Source organism: Gorilla gorilla, chromosome 11 (assembly GCF_029281585.2).
Source record: "Gorilla gorilla gorilla isolate KB3781 chromosome 11, NHGRI_mGorGor1-v2.1_pri, whole genome shotgun sequence".
Taxonomy (NCBI): Eukaryota; Metazoa; Chordata; class Mammalia; order Primates; family Hominidae; genus Gorilla; species Gorilla gorilla.
In genome coordinates, this window is record NC_073235.2 from 103,671,715 (window position 1) to 103,689,017 (window position 17,303).

At 41.2% G+C, this 17,303-nt stretch overlaps 1 protein-coding gene and 1 pseudogene across 8 annotated transcripts in view; one reads left to right on the forward strand and one right to left on the reverse strand.

The window, feature by feature from the left end:
• The window catches only part of HYCC2 (hyccin PI4KA lipid kinase complex subunit 2), a 95,436-nt gene extending 78,171 nt beyond the window's left edge, over window positions 1-17,265 (reverse strand). For 3 of the 8 annotated variants that reach the window (XM_019021817.3, XM_019021816.3, XM_019021812.3), the window contains exon 1: window positions 17,012-17,229. The gene's annotated coding sequence lies outside the window, so the exon portion shown is untranslated. Of the gene's footprint in view, window positions 1-17,011 lie in introns of all 8 variants that reach the window. The other 5 variants (XM_019021818.3, XM_019021813.3, XM_019021815.3 and 2 more) reach the window with 4 other exon arrangements.
• Window positions 8,582-9,953, forward strand: LOC101138286 (heterogeneous nuclear ribonucleoprotein A1-like; annotated as a pseudogene).
• Window positions 17,266-17,303: the final 38 nt, after the last annotated feature.

Genomic DNA, 17,303 nt, shown 5'->3' on the forward strand with positions numbered 1-17,303 from the left:
ACCTCCTAGCTTCCTGCTAGGACAAGAAGTTCCAGACTTACCTTGTACAAATCCTGCCTTAGGCCTAGAACCAGACATTTCTCCAAGGAACCCCTTTTAGTAGGAAATAATATTTTAAAGACTACATTCTGGGTGCTAAAGCTTGGGCGTATCTTAAGTACAATTTACTCCCATTTAGTGACATAGGGGTGGAGGGAGGAAAGGATCCATTCCTTGTATTTCAAGTAAAAAAAAAATTTTCCCCCATAAAAAGTAGTATCCAACACCAAAGAACCTAAAAACATATTGGATATATAACCTATTTAGGTATGTAGGCACAAAATTAAAGTCAAAAAATAAATTCCAAGAAAACATGTCGAATTTTTTTAATTTTAATTTTCAGAGATGAGTTCTTGCTGTGTTGCCCAGGCTGGTCTTAAACTCTGGGCATCAAGCAATCCTCCTGACTTGGCCTCCCAAAGTGCTGGGATTACAGGCATGAGCCACTGTACCTGGCCTATGTTGAATTTTAGAATAAACCTTTCAAATACTGAATAAATAAATGTTCAAAGCGGTTGGTATTCAAAGAGTTGAGTCAAGAAATGCAGTGTCTGGATTTCGTGGCATTTTTAACCTCCAAAAGTATTCCTTACTTAGTTAACTGACACAGTTCATAATAAGTTCTTCCTAAAGGCAAAAATATTTGAAATATTGGCATCTTTTTTCTTTTGTGTTTTTTCCCCAATTTTTTTTATTGTGGTAAAAAAAATTTACCATCTTAACCATTTTTAATGTACATTTCAGTAGTATTAAATACATTCATAATGTTGTCCAACCATCACCATACTCTTTTCATCTTGTAAAACTAAAACTCACGGTGAGCCGAGATCGCACCATTGCACTACAGCATGGGCAACAAGAGCGAAATTCCATCTCGAAAAAAAAACAAAAACAAAAAAACAAACACTAAAATTCTAGGCTAGGCGTAGGGGCTCACACCTGTAATCCCAGCACTTTGGGAGGCCGAGGAAGGCAAATCATTTGAGCCCAGGAGTTTGAGACCAGCCTGGGAACATGGCAAAACCCTGTCTCAATAAAAAATACAAAAATTAACTGGCCATGGTAGTGAGCCCCTATAGCTCCAGCTACTCCAGGGACTGAGGTGAGAGGATCACTTGAGCCCAGAGTTTGAGGTTACACTGAGCTACGATCATGCCACTGCACCCCAGCATGGGTGACAGAGTGAAACCCTGTCTCTAAAAATAAAAACATAAAAATAAAAATGAAGGACAAGTTACCATAGCTCAGCCTGCCACCACCACTTAGAAAGAAGCACAATGCTGGGAGCAGTGGCTTATGCCTGTAATCCTAGCTACTCGGGTGGCTGATGTGGGAGGATCATTTGAGGCCAGTAGTTCAAGACCAGCTTGGGCAACATAGAAAGACCCTATCTCTAAAATAAAAATAGCCGGGCACGGTGGCTCACACCTGTAATCCCAGCACTTTGGGAGGCCGAGGCGGTTGGATCACAAGATCAGGAGATCGAGACCATCCTGGCTAACACAGTGAAACCCCGTCTCTACTAAAAATACAAAAAATTAGCCGGGGTGGTGGCAGACGCCTGTAGCCTGTAGTCCCAGCTACTCAGGAGGCTGAGGCAGGAGAATGGCGTGAACCTGGGAGGTGGAGCTTGCAGTGAGCCGAGATGGCGCCACTGCACTCCAACCTGGGCGAGAGTGCGAGACTCCGTCTCAAATAAATAAATAAATAAAATAAAATAAAATGAAGCACTGTGCACAGTGGAACTCTTTAAATTCTAGAAATAACATAAACCATATTTAGTGTGATGCTCTGCCCATTTCCTGAATAATTCATTAATAGCTGCCAGTTTTAAATGGGGCCTAGGACATGAGAAGGCAAGAGGTCAAGGTAGCAGTATAAGATGCTCTGCCAGCCGGGCGCAGTGGCTTATGCCTGTAATCCTAGCACTTTGCGAGGCTGAGGCAGACGGATCACCTGAGGTTGGGAGTTCAAGACCAGCCTGACCAACATGGAGAAACCCCATCTCTACTAAAAATACAAAATTAGCCAGGCGTGGTGGTGCACGCCTATAATCCCAGCTACTCCAGAGGCTGAGGCAGGAGAATTGCTTGAACCTGGGAGGCGGAGGTTGCGGTGAGCAAAGATCGTGCCATTGCACTCCAGCCTGGGTAACAAGAGTGAAACTCCATCTCAAAAAAAAAAAAAAAAAAAGATGCTCTGCCATTTGGGCCTTAAGATCCAGCAAATTCGGTGGTATTCAGAGCGTCTGTGGTAGATGATAAAGTAGCTGTATAAAGCTACCAGTAGGCCCTGCTAGAAGAATCACAACACAGACCACCAGGCACGTAAGTCCATCTAAAGCAGGATTTCTTAACCTTGGCACTATTGGCATTTTGGTCACCCTTGACATTGTGAAAGGCTGTCTTTTACATGGTAGGATGTTTAGCAGCATCCCTGCCTTCTTCCTATTACATGCCAATAGCAATGCCCTGAATTGTGACCAACAAAATGTCTCTAAACACTGTCAAGTGTGCCCCTGCATGAGAACTACTGCTTCTGAAGAGAGCTATGCCCTCTCTGCAGATGATTGCTCTTCTTTCGAGAAATAGCTCCTTGCTTGGCTTTTGAGCCCCAGCAGAGACTGACCATGTGACCTGACATACTTTCAAGAAGTGAGTGTTCCGATCCTCCAAGCCATAAAGCTATATGTGCTGGCAGCATTCCATCATTAAATGGAAGTGATAGTGTGTCAGATATGAACTTTCAAGGGAACAAGGGAGGACTATATTTGTCTATCCTCTTTAAGTCAAATGTGACCTTATGACTTTCTTTGACCAAAGAGCAGAAATCATTTCTGTAGAAACATTTATGTGCCAGTATGCAATTCTCCAGCCTGTTCTTCTCGTCACTATGATAATAGAAGCAGAGATAAATATAGATATGCAATGCTGACCCATCAAATGAAGAACAGCTACCTGGAATCACCCAGCTTGCACCAGATTTTACATGAGAGGAAACAAATCTCTCTTTTTCAAATTTTAAGCCTTTATTTGAAGGTTGGTTGTTACCACTACATAACCAAGTAATCCTGACTACAATGGTTGTAATGAGGTTAGAGCAGGCTCCAAAAGCACAAGTAAGCTAGAAGAACAAATGGCTGAGACACCCATGGCACTTACTTCTACTAATCAACTCTTCCTTAATCTATGGCCTTGTAGAGTTCCCTAAGATCAAAGGAAAGAAGGAAAAAAAAAAAAACTTAGGCCTGGTTTACACATGGTTGCATACAGTATGCTGGCATTGACCTTACAGAGAAGTAGCCCTACAGGACAGGAGAAAGGGAACTCCCAGTAGGCAAAACTTCAAACAGTATCTTGTTGTTCACTATACCTGAAGAGACCAAAGATATGGATCTATTGGTTTGGCTAAATGGCCTTTGTAACCAGTATTTGCTCAACAGGCACGTGAACAAAATGGTCTTGTCAGCAAGAATAGAAATTATACCCTGGCTCAACACAGACTTCCCCTCACCAATGTTGATCTACAATTTCACAATATGCCAGGCTGTCTCACACCTCACACATTTTCTTATGCTACATCCCTCTCTGGAATGCCTTTCAACTACCCTCTATCCTAACTACCCTCCCCTTCTTCCAACACTCAGACCAACAGTTGCCTCCTCTATGAATCTTTTCCATAGCATACAACCCTGCATCAATTCAAAGCCCTCTCCTTCCTCTTCACACAGAAGTTCTCAACATAGGGTCCACAGACCCCCAGGGATCTATAATAAAACTCATAAACTTTGATAAGATGAAAATTGTATCACTTTTTACCAATCTCTAACTAACATTTATAATGTCATTAGATTGTGAGTATAGGCAAAACAATAAAACAATCAACCATAATATTTTTGTGATTTGGTCACCAATAGAAATCACAGGTATTAGGCTGGGCACAGCGGCTCACGCCTGTCATCCCAGCACTTTGGGAAGCCAAGGCGGGTGGATCGCTTGAGGTCAGGAGACCAGCCTGGCCAACATGGTGAAACCCCGTCTCTACTAAAAATACAAAATTAGCCAGGCATCGTGGCGCATGCCTGTAGTCCCAGCTACCCAGGAAGGTGAAGCATGAGAATCACTTGAACCTGGGATGTGGAGGTTGCAGTAATCCAAGATTGCACCATTGCACTCCAGCCTGGGAAACAGGGCCAGACCCCATCTCAAGAAAAAAAAAGAAATCACAGAAATTTTCATATCGAATTACATTTGTTTCTTATCACTATGTCATGACACTTTTCTCTGGTCAGAGAGCTTCCATTCTACCCTGGATAAAAATGTTTCCAATCTCATCTCCAGATATTTAGCTAAACATTTTTCTGGGTGTTTCCATATGAGATTAACATTTAAATCTATAGACTGAGTAAAGCAGATTGCCTTTCCTAATGTGGCGGATGTCATTTAATCAGTGGAAAGCCTGAACAGACAAAAAGGCTAAGCCTCCCCCAAGTAGAGAGTCAGTTCCTCCTGCCTAAGGACATTGGCTTTCTCCAGCCTTCAAACTCAAACTGAAACATTATAGCTCTTCAGAGTCTCAAGCCTGAGCGACTGCTACTATGTTATCTCTGGTTCTCAGGACTTTGGACTGTGTCTGACTGGAACTATACAGTCAGGTCTCCTGAGTCTCCAGCTTGCCAACTACCCTGCAGATCTCGGGACTTGTCAGCCTCCTAAATTGTGTAAGCCAATTCCTATAATAAACCTTATAATAAATCACACACAACCTTATTGGTTCTGTTTCTCTGGAAAACCCTGATGAATATAGTTCCTGACTTGTTCAGAATGACCTAAGGATATATGCAGAATCCATCTCTTATACCTCTCAGAACAGGAATCCAAGTTATAGATGGGAATGCCTGGCCCTGGTATCAGGCATTCCATTACCATGTCTTCTTCAGTAGAACAGGGGCATATAAGTGAGATTGGTGGCTAGGCAGATACCCAACCAAAGAGCAAATGTAAATCTCTCTTCTTAATGACAGAGAGTGACTCTTTCAGGACCTCCTTATCTTGACTTTTGGGAAGGAAAAAACCCTTTCCTTTCCCCTCACGGAGCAGGGAATAGTTTCTTTCCATTAATACTCCCCTTCCAAAGAAGTCCTCTCCCCTTCTCCCTCTTAAGCCTCATAAATTGATGGGGTGGGCAGAATCATAGTCACCACAGCCCATAGTACTCAACATCTTCTGTTCTCAAAGACCTGTGTGCAGGTTGAAGAGCCCTCTTATTGGCTGGGTGCAGTGGCTCATGCCTGTAATCCTAGCACTTTGGGAGGCCGAGGCGGGTGGATCACCTGAGGTCAAAAGTTGAAGACCAGCCTGGCCAACATGGTGAAACCCCGTCTCTACTAAAAATACAAAAATTAGCCGGCATAGTGGCACATGCCTGTAATCCCAGCTACTTGGGAGGCTGAGGCAGAGAATCACTTGAACCCGGGAGGCGGAGGTTGCAGTGAGCCGAGATTGCGCCACTGCACTCCAGCCTAGGCAACAACAGCAAAACTCTGTCTAAAAAAAAAAGGGGGGGGGGGTTCTTCTTATTAAACCACAACTTTTCTGGGGCAGGGAGTATGCCTCACTTGCATTTGCATTTCCGGTTCTTAACAGGACCTAGTACATACTTAGCACTTAATTCATGTCTATTGAATGAAGAGCTTAACAGCACTACTAGGCAGTCAGCAGCATATACAGTATAGAAGATAAGGAGCAAGTATGTCAAAGATTACTAGTTTCCATCCAATATAGATCCTTACTCCACTCTCACTAATCTAGTTTGTATGACCAGCTAAAAGCCATTTCTGAACCTTACCTGTAGCTAAGTATAGCCAAATGACTAAGTTTCAGTCAGTGAGATCAGAAGAAGTGTTGTGTAGGAAATTCTAGACAGGTTTTTTTAAAAGATGAGAGATATAGCCCTTTTGTCTATGCCTTTCTTCCTCCTTTCTTCTGTCTAGAACATAAATGTGATGGCTGGAGGTCCAGCAACCATTAGGTAATCTTGAAAGTAGAAGACACATGCTAAAGATGGCGAAAGAAGAAGACAGAAGCAGCCTCTGCCCTTGACAACTCCACAGAGTTGCCATATAGGCCCTAGATCTCCTACGTCTGAATTTTTTTTACCAAATTAACTACTTTAAGCAATGGTTATTTCTTATCTCTGTTTCCGGCAGCCAAACACAATTCCTAACTGATAAAGCAAAAAAGAGACTCCAGCAACAAATTTGTATTCTAAAACACCAACAGCCATCTCAGCTATGCCTCAACTTAATGTTCATAAAGTATAAGATATTTCTACTGAAATGGGAGGGGTAGAGTAGGAAGCAAGACTGAAAAAAGAGATTCTACTCTTGGAGAGTACAACATATACTTCAGATGGATGGATGTTTAGAGTACTTTAGTACACTAACAAATTTCATACTACAGTACTGTTAATTTTTTGCCAACAGTTGGTAGTTATGTTCTAAAAAGGCAATGTGGCTTACAAAACTGTAACTGGAAAAGCCAAATTACATGAAAATAATGGGTTAAGAAAATAAATAGTTTATCAAAAAAAAGGAACATTTTAATGGAAGATGTTCAACTAGCTGTTTAAAACTTGTTCAAATTAAAAAAAAAAAAAAAAAAAGTTGGCTGGGTGTGGTGGTGGCTCATGCCCGTAATCCCAGCACTTTGGGAGGCCAAGGCGGGTGGATCACCTGAGGTCAGGAGTTCGAAACCAGCCTAACATAGTGAAACCCTGTCTCTACTAAATACAAATAATTAGCCAAGCATGGTGGCACATGCCTTTAACCCCAGCTACTTGGGAGGCTAAGGCAGAAGAATTGCTTGAACCCGGGAGGTGGAGGTTGCAGTAAGCAGAGACTGCAGCATTGCACTCCAGCCTGGGAGAGCGAAACTCCATCTGAAAAAAAAAATAAAATAAAATAGTTGACTCTTCTACAGATTAACCTCCTTCAAGTTTTAAAAAAACACTGCTGTAGCACAACAATCATAATCAGTTAAGGCTGATTTTCCTGCATATTATACAGACTTTTCTATTTATACTTCATAAATACTTTGAACCAGTTCTTCCTGGCTGCCACTTGAAGTCTTTCATACTTGTAGTTTTTTTTTTTTAATTTTTATTGAATAAGAAAATTTTTAAATTTTTAAATTTAAAATTTAATTCAGAAAAATCTTTTCACAAATTCTTTTACTGACTGTCATTTTTTAGCCTGTTTTTCATTCTTAAAGAAAACGGAAAATAAACTGATCTCTCTGTGGCCTACCCAACAGACTTGCATAAAACAGTACACATTCTGGCCAGGTGCAGTGGCTTACACCTGTAATCACAGCACTTTGGGAGGCCAAGGCAGGCAGATCACTTGAGCCCAGAAGTTTGAGACCAGCCTGAGCAACAAAGCAAGATTTCGTCTCTATAAAAAGGACAAAAATCAACTGGGCATGGTGGTGCATGCCTGTGGTCCCAAATACTTGGGAGGCTGAGGAGGGAGGATTGCTTGAGCCTGGGAGGTCGAGGCTGCAGTGAACCACGATCACACAACTGCACTCCAGTCTGAGCAACAAAGCAAGACCCTGTCTCAAAAAATAATAAAATAAAAAGCACATATTGTAATATTATGGAATACAAATACAAAGGTGTACTATCTTTAACAAAAGATCAACTGGCAAAACTGGTGGGAGGAAATTACTATATTATAATAGAAATCTGGCCAGACATGGTGGCTCCAGCCTGTAATCCTGGCACTTTGGGAGGCTGAGAAGGGTGGATCACTTGAGGTCAGGAATTCAAGACCAGCCTGGCCAACATATCCTGTCTCTATTAAAAATACAAAAATGAGGCCGGGCACGGTGGCTCACACCTGTAATCCCAGCACTTTGGGAGGCCGAGGCAGGCAGATCACAAGGTCAGGAGATCGAGACCATCCTGGCTAACATGGTGAAACCCCGCCTTTAATAAAAATACAAAAAATTAGCCAGGCGTGGTGGTGGCGGGCGCCTGTAGTCCCAGCTACTTGGGAGGCTGAGGCAGGAGTATGGCATGAACCTGCGAGGCAGAGCTTGCAGTGAGCTGAGATCGCGCCACTGCACTCCAGCCTGGGCAACAGAGCGAGACTCTGTCTCACACACACAAAAAAACATTAGCCAGGAGTGGTAGCAAGCGCCTGTAATCCCAGCTACTCAAGAGGCAGAGATGGGAGGATCATTTGAGTTCAGGAGGTAGAGGCTGCAGTGAGCTATAATCGCACCACTGCACTCCAGCCTGGGCAACAGAGTGAGACCCTGTCTCCAAAAATAATAATAATTATTAAATATATTAATTAGATTTATATATATAATATATATAAACATATATATACAGCAACTGTTGAAATGGTCCTAGTGAGAGGCCTGCTGAGAGGTTAGAGGCCTGAACAACTACTACTGCTGCTGCTGCTGCTATTACTATTAATAGCAACTAACATTTATTATGCACCAAGTACTATAATAAAAATCTTCTCCTTTCTGCCCGTGGACGCCGCCGAAGAAGCATCGTTAAAGTCTCTCTTTACCCTGCCGTCATGTCTAAGTCAGAGTCTCCTAAAGAGCCCGAACAGCTGAGGAAGCTCTTCATCGGAGGGTTGAGCTTTGAAACAACCGATGAGAGCCTGAGGAGCCATTTTGAGCAACGGGGAACGCTCACAGACTGTGTGGTAATGAGAGATCAAAACACCAAGTGCTCCACGGGCTTTGGATTTGTCACATATGCCACTGTGAAGGAGGTGGATGCAGCTATGAATGCAAGGCCACACAAGGTGGATGGAAGAGTCGTGGAACCAAAGAGAGCTGTCTCAAGAGAAGATTCTCAAAAAACCAGGTGCCCACTTAACTGTGAAAAAGATATTTGTTGGTGGCATTAAAGAAGACACTGAAGAACATCACCTAAGAGATTATTTTGAACAGTATGGAAAAATTGAAGTGATTGAAATCATGACTGACCGAGGCAGTGGCAAGAAAAGGGGCTTTGCTTTTGTAACCTTTGACGACCATGACTCCATGGATAAGATTGTCATTCAGAAATACCACACTGTGAATGGCCACAACTGTGAAGTTAGAAAAGCCCTGTCAAAGCAAGAGATGACTATTGCTTCATCTAGCCAAAGAGGTCGAAGTTGTTCTGGAAACTTTGGTGGTGGTCGTGGAGGTGGTTTCGGTGGGAATGACAACTTTGGTCATGGAGGAAACTTCAGTGGTCATGGTGGCTTTGGTGGCAGCCGTGGTGGTGGTGGATATGATGGCAGTGGGGATGGCTATAATGGATTTGGTAATGATGGAAGCCATTTTGGAGGTGGTGGAAGCTACAATGATTTTGGCAATTACAACAATCAGTCTTCAAATTTTGGACCCGTGAAGGGAGGAAATTTTGGAGGCAGAAGCTCTGACCCCTATGGCGGTGGAGGCCAATACTTTGCAAAACCACGAAACCAAGGTGGCTATGGTGGTTCCAGCAGTAGCAGTAGCTATGGCAGTGGCAGAAGATTTTAATTAGGAAACAAAGCTTAGCAGGAGAGGAGAGCCAGAGAAGTGACAGGGAAGCTACAGGTTACAACAGATTTGTGAACTCAGCCAAGCACAGTGGTGGCAGGGCCTAGCTGCTACAAAGAAGACATGTTTTAGACAAATACTCATGTGTATGGGCAAAAAACTCGAGGACTGTATTTGTGACTAATTGTATAACAGGTTATTTTAGTTTCTGTTCTGTGGAAAGTGTAAAGCATTCCAACAAAGGGTTTTAATGTAGATTTTTTTTTTTGCACCCATGCTGTTGATTGCTAAATGTAATAGTCTGATCGTGACGCTGAATAAATGTCTTTTTTTTTTAATGTGCTGTGTAAAGTTAGTCTACTCTGAAGCCATCTTGGTAAATTTCCCCAACAGTGTGAAGTTAGAATTCCTTCAGGGTGATGCCAGGTTCTATTTGGAATTTATATACAACCTGCTTGGGTGGAGAAGCCATTGTCTTCGGAAACCTTGGTGTAGCTGAACTGATAGTTACTGTTGTGACCTGAGGTTCACCATTAAAAGGGATTACCCAAGCAAAATCATGGAATTATTGGTTATAAAAATGATTGTTGGCACATCCTATGCAATATATCTAAATTGAATAATGGTACCAGATAAAATTATAGATGGCAATGAAGCTTGTGTATCATCCATTATCATGTGTAATCAATAAACGATTTAATTCTCTGGAAAAAAAATCTTCTGTGTATCTGCTCATTTAATCCTAACAATTCTTCTTAAAAACTTTTAATTTTGAAATTATAGACTCACGGGAAGTTGCAAAAAAAACTGCCAACAGGTCTCATGTACCCTTTGCCCATTTTCCCTCAATGGGAACACCTTGAATAACTACAGTAAAATATCAAGACCAGGAAATTGACATTGCTACAGTCTACAAAGTTTACTCAGATCTAACCAGTTTTACAAGCACTCATGTATACGTGTGTGTATAGCTCTATGCAATTTTATCACATATGTAGACTCATGTAATTACCATCACAATCAAGATACAGAACTGTTCTGTCACCAAGACACTCTTGTAGTCCCACCCACTCCCCTCTCCTTGATACCTAAACCATGGCAACCACGAATCTGTTCTCTATCTCTTTATTTTTAGTATTTCAAGAATGTTATATAAATGGAATCATGGAATATGCAATTTTGAGATTTTTTTCACTTGAGACCCATTCAAGTTGTTACATTTTATTAACAGTCCATTCCTTTTTATTGCTGCATAGCAGTCCATGATATAGATGCACTATAGTCTATTTAACCTGTTGAAGAACATTTAGGTTTCCAGTTTTTGGCTATTAGGAATAAAGATGCTATGAGAATTCACACAGGTTTTTATATGAATGTAAGTTTCAGTTTCTCTGGAACAAATGCCCAAGACTGCAATTGTTGGCTTGTATAACTCTATTCCTAAAGATAAGGACACTGAGATGTAAATAGTGGAGCTAGGATTCTAATCTAGATAGTTGCCTCTAGGCCCTAACTCTTCATAATATTTCTAGCAGCTACAGAAATTGAGAGAAGTAAATGGAATCAAAGAAATAGTAAGAAGGTAAAGTCAACAGAACCTAGCATTGCTCAGATGAAGCATAAGTGTTAAAGACAGATAACATCAGGGTTCCAGCTCCAGCAGGTTAGAAAGATGACAAAAGGGAAAACATGAATTCACTTTTAAACATATTATAGTTGAAGGACCTGTAGCTCATCTTCATCTAGCAGGCAATTACATGTATAGAATAGGAACTAAAGTTCAAGGGAAAGCTCTGGATTAGAGACACAGATTGAGAACCATCATATTTGGATGCTAATTAAATAAAAAAATCACAGAGTAACAAAGCATAAAATGAGAGAAGATTCAGAACCTTAAGGAACAGAAACATTTGAGTCTTAAGTTTTATATTCATTTCCCCTAGTATTTTCCATAAACAGCAGATACTGTAAAATACTGCAAATTCAAATTAACTTTAGATTTTATAAAAGCCCTTCATGTTTTCTTTTCTTTTTTTTTTTTTTTTTTTTTGGAGACAGAGTCTCACTTCATCGCCCAGGCTGGAGTGCACACAATCTTGGCTCACTGCAACCTCCACTTCCTAGGTTCAAGCAATTTTCCTGCCTCAGCCATTCCAGTAGCTGGCACTACAGGTGTGCACCACTGTGCCCAGCTAACTTTTGTATTTTTAGTAGAGACAGGGTTTCACCATGTTGGCCAGGCTGGTCTCAAAATCCTGACCTCAAGTGATGTGCTCACCTCGGCCTCCTGAGATGCTGGGATTACAGGCGTGAGCCACTGCGCCCAGCCACTATGTTTTCTATTTGAGTCTTACAGTCACCCTATAATGTAGAAAGGACAGTAGTATACTCTCTCCCATCCCCACACCTTTTTTCATTTAAAAAGTATCAACTAATAAATAAATAAAAAAAGAACGAATACACAGATTAAAAAGCCCCAATACAAAAGAATATGGAAAAAGTATAACTTTCAGTACCTGCTCAGTATCTAACTTGCCTCTCTCATCCATTTTATATATACTATGGAAAGGAATTTAAGGAGGTTAATTGGCAAGTCTTAGTAGCTAACGAGTCTATATTAATTAAGAATCAGGGAGACTGTTTTCACAACATAGTGCCGAAGGCGAAAAAGGAAGCTCCTACCCATCTTAAAGCAGAAGCCAAAGCAAAGGCTTTGAAGGCCAAGAAAGCAGCGCTGAAAGGCTGAAAGTAGTCATAAAATATGGTAAGTGGCATCAAACACATACACAAAAAAAGAAGATCCGCAAGTCACCCACGTCCCGGTGGCCCAAGGCACTGCAGCCCCACAGGCAGCCCAAATATCCTTGTAAGATAGCAGGATACAAGGAGAAAGAAGCTTGACCACTATACCATCATCAAGTTCCTGCTGACCAGAGTCCACCATGAAGAAGATAGAAGACAACAACATACTTGTGTTCATTGTGGATGTTAAAGCCAACAAGCACCAGGTCAAATAGGCTATAAAGAAGCTCCGTAACATTGATGAGCCAAGATCAAGACCCTGATCAGACCTGATGAAGAGAAGAAGGCTTATGTTTGACTGGCTCTTGATTATGATGCTTTGGAGGTTGTCAACAAAATTGGGATCATCTAAACTGAGTTCGGCTGGCTAATTCTAAGTATATATATTAGTATCTTCTCACCAGAAAAAAAAAAAAAGAATCAAGCACTATCAACAGTTAAGTATTCAAAATGACAAAGGTGATGGATAAATTTGATTCTAATACTATTTGAAGTTTCATGTGTCAAAATAGGACAAAACAGATATTCTGTAAACCATGCTTTGCCATTCAATAAATTGATGCCACTTACCATATTTTATGACCACTTTTTTGGCAGTTATATTTCAAACCTAGAAAGTACTATAATTCTATAAATAATCAAAGTCACACCTCTTAATATATTACATAATTGAGTTTTTACGCTTTTCTCTAAAATTAAAATCTCCTCATACTTTTTCTCAGATTTGTCTCCATGGCAGCCAGATACCCAAACAGAAAGTCTAGAATTCACAAAGATGAACCATAAGTTTCTAAACTGGACCCAAGTCAAGGTAAACATATTTGCAATGCCAACTTTTAGTATATATTACTGAGTGAATGTTAATGCAAAGATTAATGCATATATTCATCATATAGCATTATCAGAAAAGGACCTTGAATTACTCCAACTCTTATTTTCCAATTTTAGTTTAATTCTAGAACTAGATAGCTTTCAGGGACAGTAAGAGAATAGGATATAAATGTCTATACAAATTAGCACAGGTCTGAATCATGAAATAAATTAGTTTGATTTATGGAAAGCAGCTAAGTGCCAAGTAAGAACTAATCCAAACCAAAACATTCAGCACAATTTTCATTTCTGGCAACTCCAGCTCCCGGCTAGAAAAACTATCCTAGCTATGACAGGCTGGGTGCAGTGGCTCACGCCTGTAATCCCAGCACTTAGGGAGGCCGAGGCAGGCGGATCACCTGACGTCCGGAGTTTGAGACCAGCCTGACCAACTTGGAGAAATCCCGTCTCTACTAAAAAAAATGCAAAATTAGCCGGGCGTGGTGGCACATGACTGTAATCCCAGCTACTCCAGTGGCTGGGGCAGGAAAATGGCTTGAACCCGGGAGGCAGAGGTTGCTGTGAGCCCAGATCGCGCCACTGCACTCCAGCCAGGGCAACAAAAGTGAAACTCCGTCTCAAAAAAAGAAAAAAAAAGCTATCCTAGCTATGACATGAAATGGTGACAATTTATTGAGCTATAAAAGTATTAGTAAATTAGTAGATTTGGCAGCCCTTTCTCTAAAGCTAAAACTACTGTTACTGCTTCATACCACAAGTGCTAGAGCCTTGAATTAGACCAAGGCACTTCCACTCTGAAGTGGAAGCCAGTGGTGAACCAAATAATCAAGGATATTTGTTTCCAAAATACATCTACCCCCTTCACACTCCTCCCATCCGTAAAATTCTGAAGGGAAGTGGAGATGATATAAGTGATATGTGTATGCCTTTTTAAAAACTCCTAAATTGTTTTGAGGTATCTATTTCCAACTCCATGAAGAATTCTTAAATTAGGTCCAAACTTTTTCAAAACACTGTATCTATCACAGGCTTAAGGAGCAGAGCTACAAAGTGACAAGGGCTCAACAGAAGGCTAGGAAGGTAAGGAGCTGTACTCGGAACAGATGTAAGCTACTTTCAGAGCTTTCTGTGCTGGCTCCCTCCAGAATCCACTACATTTTAGTCAGTGATAAATGTTCAGTTCCACATCCCAAGAAAAGAACATAGTCTACTGACCAGATAAAGTGTAAAAAGAAGCAATTCTGGAAATCAAAAAAAAAAGATAATAAGCCACAGACGATGACAGACAAAAAAATCTTCTGTTCTGGCTTTAAAAGAACAGTAACTCGGAACAAGGATCTCTAAGAGGAAAAAAAAAGAACAATATAAAATACTGGTGTGATAACTAGTTTTGAAACTTCTGCCCATATTTTATCAGTTTTTCACTATGTAGCATTGGTTTTTCTATAAGACTCAGTCAAGCTGAAAACTTCAATCATTCTAGAACTTAATAAACTACTACAAGATGCCAAAACTGTATTGCAAATAATCAAACTTAAATCTGAATTGCATGTCAAGACAGTTAAAGGGCCGGGCTAAAAAACACACTTTCAAGATCTATTTTAGGGCAAACAATTAAACTCCTTTACAATCATTGTTTCAAATTCCTTATAAACAGCTGCAATACTGAAATGTTTCATCAGAGAGAACTTCTGTAACGTATAAACGATCATCTAACCACACTATATGCTAATTTGGACTAGTGTTTCTTTAGCTACTTGGTAATTTCCTACTCGATACTCAACTTACTGCATTCTACAATGACACCTACTGGCCATTCAAAATCAGCCATTAGTTCTCTAAGACAGCTCTAGTAGGCTGGTTACATAAGAAGAAACACACACACACATACACACACGCGCGCATAAAAGCAACACACACACACACACACGCATAAAAGCAAAGATTTAACTGGTACTCAAAACACTACAGAATTCCACCTAAAATAGAACCAGAAATTTTCTTTGTGACTGAGATTGCATTATTCTTGGAAAACGAGAAAAGACAAAGAACAAAACACCAAACATCAATAAAAATTTTTATCTAAAGCACTGACAAATGTCTCAGTACTGAGAACATCTGGGAACAAACAACTTTAATGATGCACCTCTTTCCCAATTAAATTTTTGAGAAAAAATGAAATTTTGATTTAGGTTCATATATAGGAGTATAAATTATCATTAATAGAAAAAAATCACCTTATAAAGTTTTTCTGACATGCAGTACCGAAATAAATTTAGGAAAATTGTAGAGTTGCTGACACTACATTAGACCTTATCTCCTAAGCTAAAGGCAATATTTCAAACACCTTACATTTTAGAAATTTATAACACTTCTTTTAAAATCATTTTCCAGTGCTTCTCTCAAAATTGTTTTTCAATGAGCTACAAAATCAAGTTTTTATGTCGTTTGCCCTTCCATAACACATACTGAATAGAATTCCTATTTTAATTCTACATTTTATTGTGGAAACAATGAATTATAAAATTTTTTTAAATAAGATAATTTAGTTAATTATATCTATAAATACATTTTGCCTCTGTCCGAGAGGTTCAGAGTCCACTTTTTAAACCTAATAAATAATTCATAAGTAGCTTCTCAGACTTGCTTACAGAACAAACTACTTAAAAGTTGACTTTTTTCGGCCGGGCACGGTGGCTCACGCCTGTAATCCCAGCACTTTGGGAGGCCGAGGCGGGCGGATCACCTGACGTCCGGAGTTCGAGACCAGCCTGACCAACATGGAGAAACCCCGTATCTACTAAAAATACAAAATTAGCCGGGCGTGGTGGCGCATGCCTGTAATCCCAGCTACTCCGGAGGCTGGAGCAGGAGAATGGCTTGAACCCGGGAGGCGGAGGTTGCTGTGAGCCGAGATCGCGCCATTGCACTCCAGCCTGGGCAACAACAGCGAAACTCCGTCTCAAAAAAAAAAAAAAAAAAAGTTTATTTTTTTCCCCATATTCAGACCACCACCTTATTTGCACAGTCCCTAACTTCCACAATATCCTGGGGGGAGGAAGGGATCTACCAACTAATTTTCTAGTCATTTTCCAACTTACACTTAGCTCCTACTGTAAATTTTTAAAGGATTCCCCACTTTTCTGAAGATCTTTAAAAAATGTTGTCAGCCTTGACCCTCAAATAAATTCACGAACTACAAAACATGAACCTGGCCACATTCATCGCAAACTAGTATCTGTCAAGTCAAGTCCATATTTGGGATAAGCTCTTCGTGACTACTCTATCCCCCATGCTACCACCCTTCGCCTAGAGAACCTGCCAATGTAAATGGCACTCAAGCCAATGAAAAAAGTGTTCTAACACATTAATAGGTTGCAAGACCTCCTCTCCCAGGAGGGACAACCTAGTTGTTTGGGTAAATAACAGCCAAAGATTACATAATGTACAGCAATAATGAGTGTTCAGAATCTGACCGCCAGTAAATATTTTTCTTCTCCGCTCCCCCTCACCACCCCCAGGAAATGGCCCTAAGAAGCAATCACTGGGATTTCTCTTAACTGTCTTCAATGCCGTGTCCTTTTCTCGCCTGGGGCTTTGTGCAAGGAATCCCTTCAGCCCTCACGACACCGCCTTGCTCCCGCCTCTCCTCCCTCTCTGCTGGCGCCACCGCAGCCCCCACGCCCTAGGTGGGCCCCCACGTCGCCCCACAAGGCTCGGCTTCCACCCGCCTCGGCTGCCGCCTTCTCCTCCTCACGACCCTCCCAAGATGCTACCTGGTTTACGAGAGGTTCCGGGACCACCAACACACCGGCTATCGCCTTTCCAGACCACCCTCGCCAGCTCCCGTCTGTAGTTTCCGCGGCCGAAGGAGAAGAAAACCCCTCTTCATCTAGCACTTTGCCTCCCCCAAAGACAGCACCGCCGCCTACCTGTCACCCTGCTGTCTCCGGCTTCCTACCGCCACCGCCTCCCGCAGCAGCCTGCCAACTGCAGTGCAACAACCAACCCTCTCATTGGGTGAGAACACGCGCTCAACAACAGCCTCCCTTATTGGCTGCAGTATGC